Source organism: Canis lupus, chromosome X, assembly GCF_003254725.2.
Source record: "Canis lupus dingo isolate Sandy chromosome X, ASM325472v2, whole genome shotgun sequence".
Taxonomy (NCBI): Eukaryota; Metazoa; Chordata; class Mammalia; order Carnivora; family Canidae; genus Canis; species Canis lupus.
The window spans coordinates 86,520,196-86,542,625 of NC_064281.1; the positions used below are offsets into that span (position 1 = coordinate 86,520,196).

Sequence of the window (22,430 nt, forward strand, 5' to 3'; positions counted from 1 at the left end):
AACAGAGAAGGAATCTCTTATGGTCAGCTCTCTTATTCTTATCTGCATTAAGGCAAATGTTTTTCCAAGTGTAAAAATATATGAATGACATCAGAGAAAGGAAGTGATTAATAAGTGAGAAAAAACTAATATAAGAGAATTTAGAGTTAAAATTGATGGCAACTTTAGCTGTGCCAGAGAATATATATTAAGTAAATGTTGAAAACAGATTTATATTGCTGTACAGAAAGCAATTGACAAATTGTCCCACTTGCCTTTGGAAGATGACCTTGGCTCATCTTCAAATGATAATTGTATCAGTCTCCTATCTCCAGACTTATCTGTACTCTTCCTAACTTCTGTTTCTTCTGTCTCAGCTGGTATATTTTTGTTCCCATTCTACTGATGATATGTTCTCAGTTTTCTCAACTAACTTGTTTTATTAACTTATTCATCCATTCACTGATTCATTCAATAGATATTTATATTTGCCAGGCACTGTTCTAGGAGCTGAGAAAACATCAGCCAACACGACAGGCAAGGATCTGTCTCTTTCAGAATTTACATCTAATAGAGGGAGAAAGACAGTAAATAAGAAAGCAAAAAAATATACAGTATGATTTCAGATTGTGGTAAGATTCATAAAGGAAATAAAAAAAGGAGATATACAAGAAAGTGATTTGAGTTTGGTGGACTATTTTAGATATGCTGATCCAGAAAGGCCTGTCTGAGAAAATGACATTTGAGCTGATACACAAGTAGCTAAATATGTGAAGAGCTGAGGGAAATCACAAATGTATAAGTCAGGGGTTAAAATGAGCTTAACAGTAATTGAACAGAAAGAAGACCAAACCCTTGGGAGAATGGTAGAAGATGAGATTGAAGAGGTAAGTCGCAATCCTATCAGATGGATCTCTGCAGACCACGAAATATGAGTTCTATTACAGTGCTTTAGAAAGACATCAGAGTTACAATATTTTACAAAGAGAATTTTAATCCCTATGTGGAGAATGCATTATAAGAGAGTGAAAAGGGAAAAGAGGTAGCCCCATCAGGAGGGTATTGACATCAGGAGGTGTAAGATGTGGGTAACGTGGACACAAGTGAGTAGCTACATGGAGTGGTTGGATTTGGATTTTACTTTAAATGTTGGAATGTTACAGTTGGAGTTGATAGGACTTTCTAATGGATTGTATGTCTTTCTAGATTTTTGACTTGAGCAACTGGAGCAATGGAACTCTGTGAGATGGGAAAGATGGCATGAAAGTGGTGTGGGGAAAGAGGAACAGTATAGAAGAATAAAATAAGTGTAAAGTCTTAGACATTCTCAATTTCTGTCTCTCTTTTGTACTTTTAGCTTTTCTAATGATTTCTCCATCATTAGCCTAGGAGCATGCTAAGTCTTTCCCACCCTAGCTCCCCTAATCTTCCCTTAACACTTTTGGCTCTTGGAGTATTGTGCTCCTCTTCTTCTTTTCATCAATACATCTCCTAAAATAATAACATTTATTATCACCAATTCCTCTCACATCATTTCTTCATATCCCATTTGTAATCTGAAGTGTGATACAAAAGTATAAAGAATTGACTCTCTTCTCCTACTGCTTTACTGACATAAAGATTACCATGGATCTATACTGTATAGGCAAAAGATCAAGATGCTGATAAGGTCAAGCTCATAGCTATGTTCCACTGAGTCAGCTTTGTCCTATGTTGCTGCTGTTGTTGCTGCTTCAGGTGACACTCCAGACTCTAGAAAGAGTGGTCTCAGAGACATCTGTGACTGTCCCAAAGGAGGCTGAGTGTGAGTGTACTGCCGGGCCATCACAGATAAACTGTAGAAGAGGCATACACATGCTCAAAATATTAATAAAGGACCATCAGCAGGATTTGTTGACCATTTGAGTCCTTATCAACTCTTAGTGGTTCAGTTCTGTTAAACATTTTGGATTGATTTGCACTGTCTTTGCTCAAGAATACTCCCTCTTTTTCTCTTTTTTAAGTGACAGTTCCCCCTTCTGCCTAGGTAACAAGGTAATTCTCAAGACTGACATTACAATTGCATGCTGTTTGCAAACAGCCAGAATGTGTGTTTCATAAAATGTAAGGATAGGTTAAGTAGAGATGTTCATCAATGGTGCAAGAAATTTCGTCAAGAAGAACGAGGAAAGTCGAGTTTTTGAAAAGAAACTACGTGGTTAATCTGGGTCACTCAGACCACAGAAAAGTTGTGAATGTAATATATTGCTGTATTAACATGTCCACTCTCAAATTTTTCTAATTCAAGTCGTTTTTACATCAACTTTTTCTCTTACATCAAATTTTAACGCATCTTTTCTCAGTGGCAATATCACAGCTCATGAAGTTTATCTGAGGCACAATTATTGCTGATTGAAACTTTGAGAGTAATGATTTTCCCCATATAATGTTAATTATTTCCATAATATAATTATGCATTCTGCTTTAGGAATTGTAATGAATGTTCGAAGGAGAGATGTGACTTGGAAGTTTATTAGCTATCTAGCTTTTCAAGACCTGTTCAGAGGAAGCAGAGACTGAACTTGTAGTTGAAAGAACATAGTGCTATGAGACCGAGCCTGTGGACCCTACCAACTAGGGTCTCTTTTCCCTAGGCTTCCTCTCCTCCATCTTCCTAGGCTTACATTTTTCTCAACTGAAAAATGGAGAAAACAATGCCCATCTTTTATTCCTCATGAAGTTGGATTTTCAGAGACAGTTACAATTTCAAATATTCTAACTTCTTGACAGGATATTTGTCTTACTTTCTGGCTCACAAAGCGCAGTTATATCCGATATATGTTGTATAACTAAGGTCGTAGGGAACTAGAAGCTACAATTCAGCCTGGATTTTATGGCTCTCATTTTATGTGCAATTATTGTTCTCTTTTGTCTTTATGGCTTTTAGGCTCAAGATAAAAGTTCCAAAGCATGAGAGGTGAAAAAGCAGCCATTCACATCTCCTAGTAACCTTTAGTTTGTCATTCTTTTTGCAGTGTTCCAGAGAAATATGACAGTTGCCAACTCTCGCAACGACAGAGAGTATGGTTGAGGGAATCACAGACTTACGGATTTTATGGTTGGAAAGACCACCTTGCCTTCAGGTGAGTGAAAGTAGTCCTGACACAATTCATTCACGGCTGCCCTTCCTATGTCCTTTGTAAAGGAATAACAATTGGTAGAAGAAAATGACAGAGGGGATTCTTGTCAGAAATTGACAAAGGATAAGAAAAGCTGGCCAGTGTTAGGGTTTGTGCAGGCACATTACATAGAAAAACAGAAAAGTTGCTTCTCAGAGTGCCTGGGTGGCTCAGTCGGTGGGGCATCTACCTCCAACTCAGGTCATGATCTCTGGGTCCTGGGATCGAGCCCCTGATCAGACTCCCTAAGCAGGGAGTTTGCCTCTCTCTCTCTCTCTCTCTCCCTCTGCCCCTCCGTACTGCTTGCTCTCCCTCTCTCTCTTGAATAAATAAATAACATCTTTTTAAAAAAAAAGGAAAAGAAAAGTTGTGTCTCCTATGGATCCACAGAATCTGGAAGCAGGAACCAAACACGGGAGCCTGGTATTCACGTGGAGAAATAAGCAGAACAACGAAAAGGCCTATTTGGAAAAACAATGATGTAACTACTTCCTATTAATTTAAGGAAAAAAAAATCCCTTTGAACTATCACACAACAGACTTATATCTCTAGAAATGCAGTTCTGAAAAATAGCCTGACATCAAGGTATGGCTTAGTCCAACAAAATTTCATAAGTTTCAGTGGCTGCAAAACTTAATAGGCTTTTCTAGCAGGATTACAATGGCCATGTTAGAATGAGGTGAAGAGGGACAAGCAAAAGTAGGAGACCAGTGGACTCAAGTAGGGGCCAAATTAATATATTAAGGGTCACTCAGGACTGATCTTAGAAAACTGATTTTAATTGTGAATGCAGGGAGACTGAATTGGTGATATACAGAGATAAGTAGAAGTTTCTCATCTGAACAAAGATATTTTTATGACTAGGAAAAGTTTTTGGTGGTTGTAACATTATCAAATGATGTTTTGATATCCCTCCAGGATGCCCAGGGTGATGAAGATATGGTGGTCATTGATAGCTTGATTACAGTTTTATTTTTTACCAGTGGATGATCATTTATTTGTTCAACAAACATATTATATTTATTGAGTTTATGTCTGATATAATATAAAAATAGAGCTGAATATAACACAGTCACTTGTCCTTGAACTTTTGAGTCATAAGCACGTGTAAAATTGTAATTCATTTGCAAGAGTTTTTTTTTCTGTGAAAATAGACCCAAATTACCCCAAGATGACTAAGTTAAAAATCATCAGGAAGCTATCTTTTGATACTTTTGCCAGATAGTTATCTTGGGAACTCTGTTTTTTAAAACATCAAATTATTTTCCTATCTATGCAGAAGATAGAAACAGGGCTTCATATGATTTTCCATAAAAATCCAAAGTTTACTATGGCTATATTTTGTTGCATGAATCTCTTGGGTGCAAGGACTTTGTTCTTTGTAATAATGGTTGTTTACTTAGCTATAAGCAGAAGATCTGCTTGAATGTTTTTCCATTGATTTTGTTTTCTATACACTTTCTATTTGTGATGAGAAATGAATTATAATGCGTATGCTGTACCAAAATGGACAGCAATGGCAATCTGATTTATATACACCAGACTATTTCCACTGACAAAACAAATAGGACAATAGAACAAAAGCGCTAGAAGGAAATTTGTAGTGTTATCAATTCACTCTTGCCACAGTCCATAGCTATTCAAAAGATAGATGAATCACTAACCATCTTAAGGATGTTCAATGAAAAATTTCTTACAATTTCCTTTTGTTATCTGTGCCTAACATTTGTTGCCAACTTCATTAATTATATAGCTAAGGTAAATGTGCAAACTCAAATGTTTTTCTTTCATATTACAACTGTATGTGTTTAAGTAAATGGAATAAAGTGTGAACAGGCAGCAATTCCTTATTGTTGAATATGATTTTAGAATATGCAACCCTAAAGAGAGTCAACCCTCTCCCTGAACAAGCTGAGATGAATGTACTTTTTACTTAATAACCATCAGTTAGCATCAAGAGATCATGCTGGTAGTGTTGTATGGTGACAGTAGCTAGTTGTGGTAAGCATAGCATACCGTATAGAGTTGTGGAATCATTATGTGGTAAGCTTGACACAAATGTAACATTGTGTGTCAATTCTACTTTAATAAAGAAGTTTTAAGAATTTAAAAAATGGATTTTGCTGAAACAACAGCTAATCAGAGTAAGAGTCTTCTGCCAAACCAATATGGCAGAGTTATCATGATCACAATATCTAGTCCAGGGTAAAGAACATCAATATTAAACCACAGAGCAAAAATATAATCAGGCCAAAATACCAGATTATTGAGAAGAGAAATTAGAAATCAAGGTAGAGTAAGCAGAATAGAAATGTATTAGAGACACATTCCCAAGTTGAAGTTAAGACAGTTAGAAATCCTAAACTGGAAAGAGAGAATGAGAAAAAGCAAATTGTCAATGTAGAAAATAAGGTCTATAAAGCTAACTGTAGTAGTGGTTTGATGGAGGCAGTGGTAAGTTATTTTCTTTGTCTTGATCTTGCATTTCAGATCAACCTCAACATACTCAAGTATACTTACCTAGCCATCTTCCCTGCAGAGTTCAGGCAGCACCCAAAGCAGTAAAACCTATGACTTTTGATCCATCAGAGAATTAGAAAGCATACCCATGTGACACATCTACATTTGCTATTAGTTAACATAGTGAAACATAAAGTCTAGTATGATTTGACACTGGTCTCTAGACATAACCAAGGGTTTTTTCCTATGCTATGTCAAACAGAAGAATAATAATTATTTTAAATGGATTAATCTCTGGGAGTTTTTCCAACTATTCAGATTTTTGGTATTCCATAATCTTGATAGCTGACCTGTATCCTGAGGTCTACAGTCTGGTAAATCAAATACAAGTTAGTGTATGATGGTAGTGGCAATTGAAAATGTTTCTATCAGCAATCAGAAATGTGATACTTAGTCCATGTTTTCAGAATGTAAAAGGGAAAATTCATTTAATCAGTGGATTAAAGACTGACCCAAAGGATACATGTTGGCACTTGGACCTTAAAAACACAAAATCTTTTTACTCAATATTGACTTTTGCCTTTAAAAAGCAAATTTAGTAGTTTAACTTCCAAAGCAAGATTAAGATACTCATGTACTTAATATTTCTAAAGATTTCAGATAAATGTGTTTTTATAATTTTTGTCACAAGAATGCCAGTATCTACAGAAATAACTGTGATATATTTTCTTTCAATCAAGGGTTAAACTAATATTTTATTAATGTAAGTATAGGGCTAATAGATACATATGAACCTTGTTTTGTAAAAGTTGTAGAAAAGGTCGATTAATTTTGACCGGCTTGATGTAATCTTAGTCATTTTTAGACTCTTAATCTTACTTAATCATCTGCAAAATGTTTTGTCTAGTGAGCCAGTTTAGTATATAATAAAAATAAAACCCAATTTAGATGGTCTGTATTCTGTCCCCACTTACTATCATTGTGACTCTGGATAAGTCAACTAATTATTCATGTCTTCAGTTTACTCATTTTTAAAATGGGAATAATAATAACAAAATGTGTGGCAATTTGCATGTCAAATGAAGAGGATGCTGATGATGTTGATAAGGATAATAATTGAAAGCTTTTTCAAATTTTAAGTGTTAATATTGTTGCTCTTTTATTCCTAGGTGTTCAACGTGAAGATTTCTCTTCTTTCACTAATGTGTTGATAATATACCAATTGTTGATTGAGAGAGGGAAATTAATTACTAGAGACTAGTATAAGATATAATGTTAGTTTCTATGCAATCCACATGATTCCATAGACAAATACACGAATGTAATATTTCAAAGTACTGCCTGAACTACCTGAATAGCCTTTGGGATAGGAAGAAGATATTGGGACTAAATGAAAATACAAGTTAAGTGGGTCTATAACCAGTTGAATGACCCTAAAGAAAGATAATTAAAGAGTTAATATTAACCTAGAGAGAGAGGTTTCCTTTAAGATGATCCTGTGCACTTTTCCTTAATGATTGTTATGGGGACATTCACGACATGATAATTACATATGTGGAGGGGTAGCTTGGAATAAGAATCTCAAGACCCTAAGCATCTGGATTTAGGGGCTGAAACTATCAAAATGAAATTTGGTAAGGAAAAACATAAATATCTTCAATTAGTTTCTTATCCTAACTGTTCAAGTACAGAATGAATATGACAGAGCTAAAGAGTAGCGGGCATGAAAAACGTCTGAGTGTTTGAATTGACTATAAATACTGATTATAGATACTGAGGTAGCTGGAGAAAGCTAATATAAAGAACCCAAGAACATCAGAGTTGCTTGAAGCCCAGGAACTCTTGGGGGAATGGTATAGTAGGGTTACCTTTCTGCTGCATAGTAAGACTATGTAGAGTAACTCTGCTTCTTTCTGTTCTCCTTCCATTCTCCCATATTTCCACATTGAGGTTGAAAGAGAAACTGGCAGAAGACTCAAGAGAACTCTGGGGGGAGCCTAAGTGGCTTAGTTGGTTAAGCATCTGACGTTTGATTTTGGCTCAGGTCATGATCTCAGGGTCTTGGGGTCTTGATTGTTTGATATCAACATTAAAATCTCATCAGATTATGTGATTTCATTATGGAAGCAACTGATGTCCATTAAAAAACAACAACAAATGTCAGGCTCATGCAGTTCTGAGAAAAAGTTTCTATTGCATCCAACTTCTAAAATAGAACTCACTGGTGATTTTACCTTTCCTTCTGTATTAGTTAAGGTTCTCCAGAGAGAAATTATTTTAAGGGATCAGCTCACATGATTGTGGAGATAAGTCCAAAATCTGCAGTGTAGGATGGTAGGCTGAGGACTCAGGGAAGAGCTGCAATCTGAATGCAAAGGCAGTCTATTGGTAGAATTCCTTCTTTCTCAAGAAGTCAGTCTTTGTTCTACAAAGGCCTTTAACTAATTAGATGAGGGCCCACTCACAGTGCGGAAGATAATCTGCTTTATCGAAATCTACAAATTTAAATGTTCATCTCATCCAAAAAACACCTTCTCAGAAACATCCAGAATAATATTTGACCAAATATCTGGGCACTGTCGTGCAGCCAAGCTGACACATCAAATTAACCAGCATGACTTATTTGTTTCAAAGTCCTAAAGCTCTTATGCTTAAATCCTTGAATTTGCTATCTAAATAAGATGCACAAAATCACTTGATGGATATGACTATAATTGAAGGCATGGCATGGAAGCAAAATTAATGAAAGCCCCCTTAGGACACACTATAAAACCTCAAATTTAGGCAGCAGTTTGTTAGTTCATTCAATAAAATATTTTCGAGTGCCTAAAATGTTCTGGTCTAGGATTGAGCTCTACACTGAAGATACAATGGATAGCAAAACAGGTGTGGCTCCTGCCCTAATGGAGTTATAGTCTGGTAAACTAAGGCAACCAGGTGTTGACTGAAGGATACCTGTTATTAAAAGTAACTAGGTATTGACTGAAGGATAAATATTGAAATATTTGAATGAAATATTTGGATGAAACCTCAGTCTGAGTGGTTTGGAAATGACATTTGCACTGAGATATGATGGATGATTATAAGTTAACTAAGCACAAGGAGAACCAATATGTGGTAACACTTATTTGTGAGGAGGGGTCATAGTGAATATGAGAGTCTGAGAGTTCAGTGTGGTTAGGAAAGAACAAATAAAAGAGAGCATGATTCAAAAGAGAATGTAGGTATACTTAGGGATGAGGTCATAGGAAGTCTTGATTAGCATCTTAAGGAATTTTGCCTTTATCTCAAGTGTTCCAGCAAGGCACTGAAGATTCTTTAGCAAAGGGAAGACACAATCAGATTTTCTTTCAAACACCTCATTCTAAGTGTGAAGAACCATCTGGAGGGAGAGAAGAATGGATGAAGATTAGACCAATTAATAACGTAGTGATTTTTAGGGCAGGAGAAGATGAAAGCATAGAACTCAGGGGTAGTGGTAGACAGAAAGTAGTAGATGGGGGCAGCCCAGGTGGTTCAGCGGTTTAGCGCCGCCTTCAGCCCAGGGCCTGATCCTGGAGACCTGGGATTGAGTCCCACGTCGGGCTCCCTGCATGGATCCTGCTTCTCCCTCCGCCTCTCTCTCTCTTTGTGCCTCTCATGAATAAACAAATAAAACCTTAAAAAAGGTAGTAGATAAATTGTAGAGATATTTAAGTGGACTTGGTGATGGATTGGGTATATGGGGTAAGGGAGAGAGAGTACTGAACTGAATAGATGGTGATATCACTTGGAAGTTTAAGTGGCAACATAAGTAGGACTAGGTTGGGGAGGCAAAAAAGAGTATCCAGTATTTATTTATATTTTCCAGGTGCCATTGAGACATCTAAAAAAAAGTATAAACTAGACAGTTGGATATACTGCCTTGGAGCACAGACATGAGATTTGTTCTAGAGACAAAATTTTGAGTAAATTTCCTACAGGTGGAAAATATTTCAGCAGTTTTACTCTCTTCATTTTCTTTATCAGAAAAATCAAGATAGTTTTACTGTCTTCATTTTCTTAATTAGAATAATCAAGAAATAGGTGGATTGACTTGTCCAAAGTTACACAGCTTAAACAGCCTTCACTAAGATTCTGTGTCTTTTGAATCCATACATGGTAAATACATATACATATCATGTTTTTTTTTTTAAATTTAGGAATCTAGTTCATACTTCAGGTATGGATAAAGTCTAAGGAGGGCACTTGTGATGAGCACTGAGTGTTATAAGTAAGTGATGAATCGTTAAATTCTACTTCTGAAACCAATATTTTACTATTTATTAACTAACTAGAATTTAAATTAAAACTTCAAAAACTTAAATAAATAAAATAATCTTTTCACCAGAAATGAAGTATAAATTAAGTAGTGGAATGTCTCTTTTATAGTTTTCAGAATACAAATCCTTTACCTCTTTGGTTAGGTTTATTCCTAGGTATCTTACAGTTCTTGGTGCATTTGTAAATAGGACTGATTCCCTAATTTCTCTTTATTCTATCTCATTGTTAGTATATAGATATGCAACTAATTTCTGTGTATTGATTTTTATATCCTGCCACTTTGCTGAATTCCTGTATGAGATCTAACAATTTTTTTGATGAATGGATAAAGAAGATGTGATATATATATGTATATATAATGGAATATTATATGATATATATTTTATATAATATATTTTAATACATAAATTTAATGTAATATTTATATATAATATATAAACATTACATTTATAATATAAATATAATATAATAAATAATATATTTATAATAAATAATATATGATATTTATATTATAATTAATATATTTATAATAAATGTATTATACTTATATATAATATATCACAATTATTCATATTATAATTTATATAATAGAATTTATTAAGCCATCAAATATACAGTCTTACCATTTGCAATGTGTAGATGGAACTAGAGGGTTTATGCTAAGCAAAATAAGTCAATAAGAAAAATAATTACCATATGATTTCACTCATGTGGAATTTAAGAAACAAAACAGAGGGTCATAGGGGAAGGGAGGGAAAATAAAATATGATGAAATCAGAAGGGAGACAAACCATAAGAGACTCTCAACTATAGGAAACAAACTGAGGGCTGCTGGATGGGAGACGGAGGGGGGTATTGGGTAACTAGGTGATGGGCATTAAAGAGGGCACTTGATGTAATGAGCACCGGGTGTTAAATGCAACTGATGAATCGCTGAATTCTATCTCTGAAACTAATAGTACACTATATGTTAATTGAATTTAAATAAACTAATAAAAATTTTAAAATACCTCTTTATATAATGTAACATACTGATTCTATACTAAGCTATATAATAGATAAGAATCTTTTACTATGAAAACTATAAGGTCTTTATGTCACGAAAATAATCATGTCATTAGCTTTGGTATTAGGCTGTCTAAATGAAAACACAAATTATTTCACACGATCTGACATAAACCTCAGGGGAAATCTCTTCAAATGGAATTTTTCAGTTTTCTTTGAACTGACTCTTCTAATTTCCCAGGGGAGAAAAAATGAATAGTGAAATCTACCTATAGAAGAATGATTTAATTATACACCCATCTGTTCAATATTTTGACTTATGCAATTTGTTTTGAGATGAGAATGCTTGTTTTTCTCCTTAGCCTGAAAATATAATCACATTATAAATTCCATCCTTTTAATATCAATAAATGCATTACGCATTACCTATTTACTGAGTACCCAACATTGTGTTAGCTATCATGAATAATTACAAAATCCAATAAAAACCAAACAAAAACCTATGACATGGCTTGTACTTAATGCCTATTCAAATTATTAGTTATATGAGGTGAAACTTTGATTAAAAATTAGGAATATTTTTCCATCTCTTTGTGTCTTCCTCAATTTCTTTCAGAAGTGTTCTATAGTTTTGAGGGTATAGATCCTTTACATCTTTGGTGAGGTTTATTCCTAGGTATCTTATGCTTTTGGGTGCAATTGTAAATGGGATTGACTCCTTAATTTCTCTTTCTTCAGTCTCATTGTTAGTGTATAGAAATGCCACTGACTTCTGGGCATTGATTTTGTATCCTGCCACGCTACCGAATTGCTGTATGAGTTCTAGCAATCTTGGGGTGGAGACTTTTGGGTTTTCTATGTAGAGTATCATGTCATCGGCGAAGAGAGAGAGTTTGACTTCTTCTTTGCCAATTTGAATGCCTTTAATGTCTTTTTGTTGTCTGATTGCTGAGGCTAGGACTTCCAGTACTATGTTGAATAGCAGTGGTGAGAGTGGACATCCCTGTCTTGTTCCTGATCTTAGGGGAAAGGCTCCCAGTGCTTCCCCATTGAGAATGATAAAGAGATGGAAAAATATTCCATGCTCATGGATTGGCAGAATTAATATTGTGAAAATGTCAATGTTACCCAGGGCAATATACACGTTTAATGCAATCCCTATCAAAATACCATGGACTTTCTTCAGAGAGTTAGAACAAATTATTTTAAGATTTGTGTGGAATCAGAAAAGACCCCGAATAGCCAGGGGAATTTTAAAAAAGAAAACCATATCTGGGGGCATCACAATGCCAGATTTCAGGTTGTACTACAAAGCTGTGGTCATCAAGACAGTGTGGTACTGGCACAAAAACAGACACATAGATCAGTGGAACAGAATAGAGAATCCAGAAGTGGACCCTGAACTTTATGGGCAACTAATATTCGATAAAGGAGGAAAGACTATCCATTGGAAGAAAGACAGTCTCTTCAATAAATGGTGCTGGGAAAATTGGACATCCATATGCAGAAGAATGAAACTAGACCACTCTCTTTCACCATACACAAAGATAAACTCAAAATGGATGAAAGATCTAAATGTGAGACAAGATTCCATCAAAATCCTAGAGAAGAACACAGGCAACACCCTTTTTGAACTCGGCCATAGTAACTTCTTGCAAGATACATCCACAAAGGCAAAAGAAACAAAAGCAAAAATGAACTATTGGGACTTCATCAAGATAAGAAGCTTTTGCACAGCAAAGGATACAGTCAACAAAACTCAAAGACAACCTACAGAATGGGAGAAGATATTTGCAAATGACATATCAGATAAAGGGCTAGTTTCCAAGATCTATAAAGAACTTATTAAACTCAACACCAAAGAAACAAACAATCCAATCATGAAATGGGCAAAAGACATGAACAGAAATCTCACAGAGGAAGACATAGACATGGCCAACATGCATATGAGAAAATGTTCTGCATCACTTGCCATCAGGGAAATACAAATCAAAACTACAATGAGATACCACCTCACACCAGTGAGAATGGGGAAAATTAACAAGGCAGGAAACAACAAATGTTGGAGAGGATGCGGAGAAAAGGGAACCCTCCTACACTGTTGGTGGGAATGTGAACTGGTGCAGCCACTCTGGAAAACTGTGTGGAGGTTCCTCAAACAGTTAAAAATATACCTGCCCTACGACCCAGCAATTGCACTGTTGGGGATTTACCCCAAAGATACAAATGCAATGAAACGCCGGGACACCTGCACCCCGATGTTTCTAGCAGCAATGGCCACTATAGCCAAACTGTGGAAGGAGCCTCGGTGTCCAACGAAAGATGAATGGATAAAGAAGATGTGGTTTATGTATACAATGGAATATTACTCAGCTATTAGAAATGACAAATACCCACCATTTGCTTCAACGTGGATGGAACTGGAGGGTATTATGCTGAGTGAAGTAAGTCAGTCGGAGAAGGACAAACATTATATGTTCTCATTCATTTGGGGAATATAAATAATAGTGAAAGGGAAAATAAGGGAAGGGAGAAGAAATGTGTGGGAAATATCAGAAAGGGAGACAGAACGTAAAGACTGCTAACTCTGGGAAACGAACTAGGGGTGGTAGAAGGGGAGGAGGGCGGGGGGGTGGGAGTGAATGGGTGACGGGCACTGGGTGTTATTCTGTATGTTAGTAAATTGAACACCAATAAAAAAAAATTGATTTGAAAAAAAAAAAAAAAAAAAAAAAAAATTAGGAATAATCTGTAAATATATATTCTAAAACATAATAAGTGATATTGACTACCCATTGTATTGTAATTTCCAGAAGGGAGATTACCTTCTCATCTCTAGTTGTAGATGGCTTCACAGAGGAAGAGGGACTAGAGCTAGATAGTAAAGGAAGGAGAGTTGGCAGTTTTAATCTCATGGCTTGCCCTTATATCCTGTGAGGGAAACTTGCCCATCCATATTTTGTTCTATGTATCCCCTCTGTCTGTCACTTTAGCTTGCCACTTGGCTATCTGATCCATGATGAATCCATAAACTGTTAAGTGACTTGTTTTATTGTGGGTTGATGCAAAAAGATCATTTGGGTCAGCCAGATTCCTGGATTCTGAGTTTTCACTTAAGAAATATTGAGAAATTGATATGAATAGTAGTAGAAGTCTTGATCTATAGGGCAGTAAAGGAGGCCATAATGGCCATTTCCAAGGCAAACTTACAAGGAGCAGAAAATGTCAGGGGGGGGCAGAAATTTTGAGGAAGCAGAAAAAGCTATTTGATAGAAAAAAGAAAAAAGTAAATGCAAATCTCAAATGATGTTGAGAGTAGATGAGAAGTAGAAAGATCATTATAACCCATGAGAGATAAATGGAGAAAATTGCCAATTTCTAGAGCTTCCTCAGTTGTTAGAGGCTTTCCAGTTACAATGTTAATTTTAGTGTACATATTTCCTTACAATAAATTCCACAATGCTTTATTTATATTAATTGGATAAGCTACATAAAGAATCTAATTAGAATAGGAAGTTTGGATTAAGGTGAATAGAGAGGAGGGGCATTTCAAGTGGGAAGGACTGGTACATGACATAGGAGGGAATAGTGAATATAGTATGTTACAGAGCATGATGATCATGCTGGCAAGTGTTCAAAATACTAGCTGGAGGAATGATGATATAAGATTAGATATATAGGATGGGCTCAAATTCTGGTGGCATCACAGAATCAGTTGAATAATTTGATTGAGAGCTTATAGGCTGTCTAATAGCCAACCCAGTGTTAAAAGATGGCTAATTTAGAAGATGAATTGGTTGGAGCAATGGTACCAGCTCAGAAACTATTGCAGCAATTCATGCACAAGATAAAATATGGTCCACAGCAGCAAATATGTAGCAGGCATTCCTCTGTTTCCCATTCCCAGGTTATGATACCTTGTTAACTGGTTGTGGCATTCTTCATCTAGTGAGCATGGATGGTACCTTAGCATCATTTTCTGAATGGGACTCCAAGCAATGAATGGCCTTTGATTGTAGTTACCAAGCAAAATCAAATTTACTTGCTGCCACTGGACTGTCACATCCTACTATTTTGGACAAGAGAGTTTTGATAGGTTTTAACATTCATAATGTAAACCTAAGCCTACAGAATATCTATATATATCCTGGTAACTTTGTTTCCCTGCATATGGAGCTCAAATCTCACTATATCAAGCAATAAAGAATGGTTCAATGGTTTGTACTGGAGTGTACTTGCTTGAAATACTATTCTAGTAAGTAGAACATTAGTGGAGTGTGGGAAGTTTTGGTTGTTAGGTTAATTGTATTGACCAACATCATTTAAAATGAGCAATCCCTACTGTTTTCTACTTCTTGGGACAACTTTTACTATAAACATTCATAAACTCATAATAGTAATTGTGCTTTTGGTATACGTTAATTGAAAAAATACATAAAGATAAATAACTATAGTGACCTTAGTGAGCCTTTTATAGAAATTTATATTTTATTCATTACAAAAGCATATATTTTTCAACTTAGAGTTAATGCACAGAAATGACTTACATGTTTATTCAGCTTACTAACACTACTTGGTGCATGCGATCTTAGAGCCACAGCAGAGAAACATTGAATAAAAGTATGTTCCCCAGAGAGCTTAGAGGTCAAATCTGAGTCATGAACAAATGGGAAGGCAGTGTCACATGAACTCTGGATTGTGGAAAACAGGCCAACAGAAAGACCATAGGTGAAGTTTCTCTTGAAAGATTATAACATATCTGCCTTTAAGTGGTATCCTCTTTCCCCTGCTTGTCCTGGAAAATCTTGTCACACATCCTCTATTTCTGGCTAATTAAAATATATGGGCATGATTATAGTATAATAGACAGCTTAATACTCTAGATCCTTTCACTTAATAAATCTCAATTTTTCATGAATTAGCAGGAGTGGGTTTGGGAGAAGTCCTGGCAGATATGAGATGGGAGACAGAATGAGGAAACCAGCCATGTCATGTCATGTATTCTATTTATAGGCAATGCTTGGTCTTACACATTTGCAAGCTCTGTTTAAAACTGTACACTCTTTCCATCGCCTTTATCCACTCCACTGCTGCCAATGAGTCTACAATTCATATTCAGAACCATTGACCTAAATTGTCTTAAAAATATCTGGGGCTTTTTTCTTTCCTGATTATTCTATGTAAATATTTGAATTAAGTAAAAATTACTGACAATTTAAAGGCAGCAAAATTTACTACCACATGGTATAGTGGATGTTCTATTTTTAAAAAAACAACTCATTTTCTGGAGTGCCATAGCTAGGTAGGTCAAGGATCAGAGGTCTAATTCAGCAAAGGCCTGAGCACAACCAGACAAATAAAAGCAAATTGTGACTTAAGCATCTTAGGAAAGAAAACAACATGTAACTAGAAAAAAAAAAGACAAAGTGGGAATAGGTTCAGCTGAAAAAGAAACTGGAATAGTATAAATATGAATTCAAATTATTACCTTGTGTAAAAGTCAGATATTCACATAAGCCTGGGATTAGGACAGAATGTTTTAGCATAAACTGAGTCAAAAAACAAACAAACAAAATCATATATTTTGGTTGAAGGTATTTATTACTTTGGAGACCAAAGAAATGTAAAGCTCTGATACATAAGACTGCATATGAAAACAGAATGGAATTCAGGATGACAGACACTTTGGATAGCTAGTTTGACCTGGACCTCAGATAGATACAAATGATATATAATTAAAATCCATTTGTTTACAGAGGCCGAGCTGGACCTCGTCAGCCGCCTTGCCAAAGAACATGGGGCTTTTGATGCTGTGAAATGCACTCACTGGGCAGAAGGAGGTATGGGCGCTTTAGCCCTAGCTCAGGCTGTCCAGAGAGCAGCTCAAGCACCCAGCAGCTTCCAGCTCCTTTATGACCTCAAACTCCCAGTTGAGGATAAAATCAGGATCATTGCATAGAAAATCTATGGGGCTGACGACATAGAATTGCTTCCTGAAGCTCAACACAAAGCTGAAGTCTACACGAAACAGGGCTTTGGGAACCTGCCTATCTGCATGGCCAAAACACACTTGTCCTTGTCTCATAACCCAGGGCAAAAGGGTGTGCCCACAGGCTTTGTCTTGCCCATTCATGACATCCATGCCAGCGTCAGGGCCAGTTTTCTGTACCCCTTGGTAGGGACAATGAGCACAATGCCTGGACTCCCCACTCAGCCCTGTTTCTATGATATTGATTTGGACCCTGAAACTGAACAGGTGAATGGGTTGTTCTAAACAGATTGCCTCTCTTCAAGATGCTGCTCCAAATGTTTGGCCAATGTCCATTCAGGCCGACTGTTGGTTAGGAAGTGTGGGGAAGTCGAGAAAAGTCAGCCCCTGCCCTGAAGATCTTAGGAAATAAAGAGCAGGAATTCCCCCAGAAGCCTTTCTTCGGTCTTAATCCCCACCATCATATATAAATTAAGACAAATCATGCACAAGTCTACTTACTTTATTGAAGTGCCACAGAATAAAAGGAAATGATTTTGCAGAAAAAAAATCCATTTGTTCATTGATCAGGCAAAAATAAGCATGTGTCAAACACTCTGGGGGTTCTCAGACAATAGACATCATCCTTGGGTTCAAGGAGTCTAGAAAGACAAATGAACATGTTAGGAAAATAATTATGTCTCAGTTTCCTCATTGAAGAAATATTTATTGAAAACCTACTATATGCCAGGCACTCTATTATTCCACAGAGATATAAGGTTTAGTGATGAGCAAAACAGGCATGATTCTCATTCTTTTAGAGCTTGGAATATATCGTGCTATCATAGAAAACTCTTGTGTATTGAAAAAGTTTCTAGAATTAAGGAGACACACATAAAACTTAACTACTAAGCAGCAAATGGGTTGCCGATTCAATTCTTAATTTTGTGTAACTTCTTCCTTACCACCAAAAATAAAAATCCTTTTACATATGCAACCATCCTTTCCTTCTTTCTCTTATAATAGAATATCTCTAAAAGTACCCTGCCATGTACCCTGGCCTATCTTTTGGAGAAAAAATAGACTCTTGTCATCAGTGCCGTATTGCCAAGGAGTAGAAAAAGGAGTGAGAAAAGGTCTATGTTCATTAGGCTGTCATTACCTTCTTAAAAAGTCTAATCTTGAGTTTTTAGGGGTGATTGTTGATGTGTTTAGGAGAACTGACAACTTAAGGACTGTCAGTAAAAGAATACAATATTATCTCCCAAACTAAAAGCATGAATATTATTAGGATGTATGTGATTTGCCTCCTCTTGGGATTTTGGCTCTATTTAGAGTATAATTTCTTGGTAGAATGCAAAACGTAATGATGAAAACAGAAGAGTGGGATTTCTTCAACGATCTTCTGATGCACGTTTGGGTTCTTAATTTTGGAATCAGAAGAGTTCCAGTTGAGATGTATTGTATGGAAGGCAAAAGGACAGGTTTAGTAGGCCTATGATACTAGTTAAAACTGGACCTTTGTAGAGACAGAGATCCTGGTTGAACCCGCCCCTCTCATTAATTTGGTGATGAGGGGGTGGGGCAAGATGGCGGAGGAGTAGGGTCCTCAGCTCACCTGGTCCCAACAACTTACCTAGATAACTTAAAAACCATCCTGAACACCTACAAGTTCGACCTGAGATTTTAAAGAGAGAACAGCCAGAACGCTACAGAGAGAAGGGTTTGCACTTCTAGCAAGGTAGGGAGGCAGAAAATAAAAATAAAAAAGAATCCAGTGGGGGAGGGGCCTCCGCGAGGAACCGGGCTAAGGTCCTGTGCAAGAGCCTCCAGGACAGGAGAGCCCAGCCCCGGAGAGGCAGGAACTTTAAAAATCCGCACCGGATTCTTCCCAGATGAAAAGGCGCTTAGCAGGGAACTTGGGCAGGATCTCAGGAGGGACAGTGGAGCCCCCAGGTTCCCCGGGTCACTAACAGAGGAAGTGCACCCCAGGGGAGAGCCCGCCACACTCGGCGGCCGAGCTCCCGAACGGGCTGCAGCCCATGCCCGGCGGGGCCCCGGGAGCAGCTCAGGCGGAGGCTCCCCGCGGAGGGGGCTCTGTGGCCTCGGGAGCGCGATTCCAGCGGTGCAGGCCCCGGAGCCCAGGGCACCCCAGGGACACAGCCCAAGATCCGGCGCTCCCCCTGGGACAGGGGGAGGCCGGGAGGACACAAGACAGTGAGGACGCTCTTGCCGCAGGGCACCCCTGAACTGGGCAGATCAGTGCCCCCGCCCCTGGAGCATCCAGGCCAGTGAGGACTGGGAGCTTCGGGTGTTACTGTGGGAGCTGACTTTAGGGCTTGAAGCTGGCCGCCGCCAGTGTGGTTGTCCCTCCTGGTGTCACCTTGTACCTGGGACAGAGCGGGGCCACCAGGGAGCAGGAGCCTCACAGGATAAACATCTCCCACTGAGCCCGGCACCTGGTGAGGGCGGGGCAGCTCCCCCAGGTGCACACACCTGAGAACAGCACAGCAGCCCCTCCCCCAGAAGACCTGCTGGAAGGACAGGGGAAGAGCAAGTTTTGACCAAGCAGCACTGGAAAGCTCCAGGACTGAGGGGAAAATACTGTATAGAATGAGAGGGTGCTTTTTTCTTTTTCCATTATGACTCATTTTTTATATCAGACTAAAAATTTCCAATATTTTTTCTCTTTTACCACCTTGACTACAGTATTTTACCAGCTCTTCATTTTTAAGTTTTTTCCCTTTTGATTTTCATAGTTCTACCATTACGTCTTAGATATATTTTCCACTTCTGGATTCCCTTCAAAGTATTTGATTTAATTTTGGTAGATACACGAGACATGGGTTTTTGTTTTGTGTTTTTTGGTTTTCTACCTCATTTTGTTCTACAATGGTAAAAGCTAATACCTTCTAAAACATAAAAAAAAAAAACATAAAAAAAATACCTTCTAAAACATGACCAGCATGCACCCAGAACCAAGTGGTATACTGTGCTGGTTCATTCTGTGAGATTATATTCTCTCTTCCTTCCCATTCTGCCCCCCTCTTTTAACTTGTTTATGTTTTGGTGGTCAATGGTGGGCCTTTCTATAAGTAGTGCTGGTTTATATAAATTTGGGACTGAGCATCTTATAACATACAGAACAAAACACACTCAGAACCAAGAGGATCACCATATAGGACCCCTCAGGTAGACTACATTCTCTCTCCACTACCACTTCCTCATCACCACCACCACCCCCCACATTTTTTTCCTTTTTCCTCTTTTCTTTCTTTTCTTTTTCTTCTTCTTTGTTTTTGTTTTTGGGCTTTTTATTTTTACTACTTTGTTTTAAAATTGTTTTTCACTTTAGTGGTCCTTTTCCTTTATTTTGTTCTGTTCTACTTTTCTTTCATTTTCTGGTCTCTGGCCTCTTTGGAATCATCTAGGGTGTATTTTACTTAGGTCGTGGTTGATATTTTTGACTCAGCCCACTCAAACAGCCACTCTGCACTGGACAAAATGACTAGAAGGAATAATTCACCACTAAAGAAAGAACCAGAAGCAGTACTCTCTGCCACAGAGTTACAGAATTTGGATATCTGACAGAAATTCATACAGAATATGATGTCAGAATGTCAATTCAGAAGTACAATGATAAAGCTACTGGTGGCTCTGGACAAAAGCAAAAAGGACTCTAGAGACTTCATTACTGCAGAATGGAGATCTATTCTGGCCAAAATTAAAAATAGATCGAATGAAATGCAATCCAATCTGGATGTCCTAACTGCTAGGGTTAATGAGATGGAAGAGAGAGTGAGTGACATAGAAGACAAGTTGATGGTGAGGAAGGAGGCCTAGAAAAAAAGAGAAAAACAATTAAGAGCCCATGAGGAAAAGCTTAGGGAAATAAATGACAGCTTGAGAAGGAAGAATTTACGTCTAATTGGGATTCCAGAGTAGAGATTCCTTGAGACAGAGAGAGGACCACAAAGTATATTTGAACAAATCTTAGCTGACAACTTCCCAAATCTGGAGAAGGAATAGGCATTCAGATCCAAGAGATAGAGAGGTCCCCACCCCCGAAAAATCAGTAAAAACCATTCAACACTTCAGCATTTAATAGTGAAACTTACACATTTCAAAGATAAAGAGAAAATTCTTAAAGCAGCATGAGACAAGAGATTCTTAACTTATATGGGATGAAATATTAATAGCAGACCTCTCCACAGAGACTTGGCAGGCCAAAAAGGGCTGGCAGGATATATTCAGGGTACTAAATGAGAAGAACAGGCAGCCAAGAACACTTTATCCAGCAAGGCTGTCATTCAGAGTAGAAGGAGAGATAAAGAGCTTCCCAGATAGGCAGAAACTGAAAGAATACGTGACCACCAAACTGGCCCTGCAAGAAATATTAAGGAGGACCCTGTAAAAGAAAGAGGGAGCCCAAAGAAACAATCCACGAAACAAGGACTGAATAAGTAATACCATGACACTAAACTCATATCCTTCAATAGTTACTCTGAATGTCAATGGGCTGAATGATCCCATCAAATGATGCAGAGTATCAGACTGGGTAAAAAAGAAAGATCCATCTACATGCTGTCTACAGGAGACTCATTTTAGACCAAAGGCATCTACAGCTTGAAAATGAAGGAGTGGAAAAACATTTACCATTCAGATGGTCTTCAAAAGAAAGCTGGTGTTGCAATCCTCATATAACATAAAAGTTTATACCAAAGACTGTAGTAAGACATGAAGAAAGACACTATATCATACTTAAAGGGTCTATCCAGCAATAAGACCAAATAACCATGAATATTTATGCACTTAACGTGGGAGATGCCAAGTATATCAATCAATAACCAAAGTAAAAAATACTTAGATAATAATACATTCATAGTAAGAGACTTCAACAAGGCACTTTCAGGAAATGACAGTTTCTAAGCACAACATCACCAAAGAAACAAGGGCTTTAAATGATACACTGTACCACTTGGATTTTAGATATATACAGAACCTTCCTTCTGAACCCAACTGGATACACATTCTTCTTAAGTGCACATGGAACTTTCTCCAGAATAGACCACATACTGGGTCACAAATCAGGTCTCAACTGATACCAAAATATTGGGATTGTCCCTTGCATATTTTCAGGTGACAATGCTTTGCAACTAGAACTCAATCACAAGAAGAAATTTGGAAGAAACCAAACATGTGGAGGTTCAAGATCATCCTACTAAAGGATGAATGGGTCAACCAGGAAATTAGAGAATTAAAAAGCTTCATGGAGAGTAATGAAAATGAAGATACAACCATTAAAAATCTTTGGGATACAGCAAAAGCAGTCCTAAAAGGGAAATACATCAAAATACAAGCATCCCTCAAAAAGTTGGAAAACCTCAAAAACACAAGCTAACCTTGCCCCTAAAGGAATTGGAGAAAACACAGCAAGTAAAACCTACACCAAGCAGAAGAGAGATAATAAAGATTTGAGCAGAACTCAATGAAATAGAGATCAGAAGAACTGTAGAACAGATCAACAAAATCAGAAGTTGGTTCTTTGAAAGAATAA

General features: G+C 37.3%; 1 pseudogene; it reads left to right on the forward strand.

Moving 5' to 3' along the window:
• The first annotated feature begins 794 nt into the window (after positions 1–794).
• LOC112649108 (C-1-tetrahydrofolate synthase, cytoplasmic-like) lies at positions 795–17,444 on the forward strand (annotated as a pseudogene).
• Positions 17,445–22,430: the final 4,986 nt, after the last annotated feature.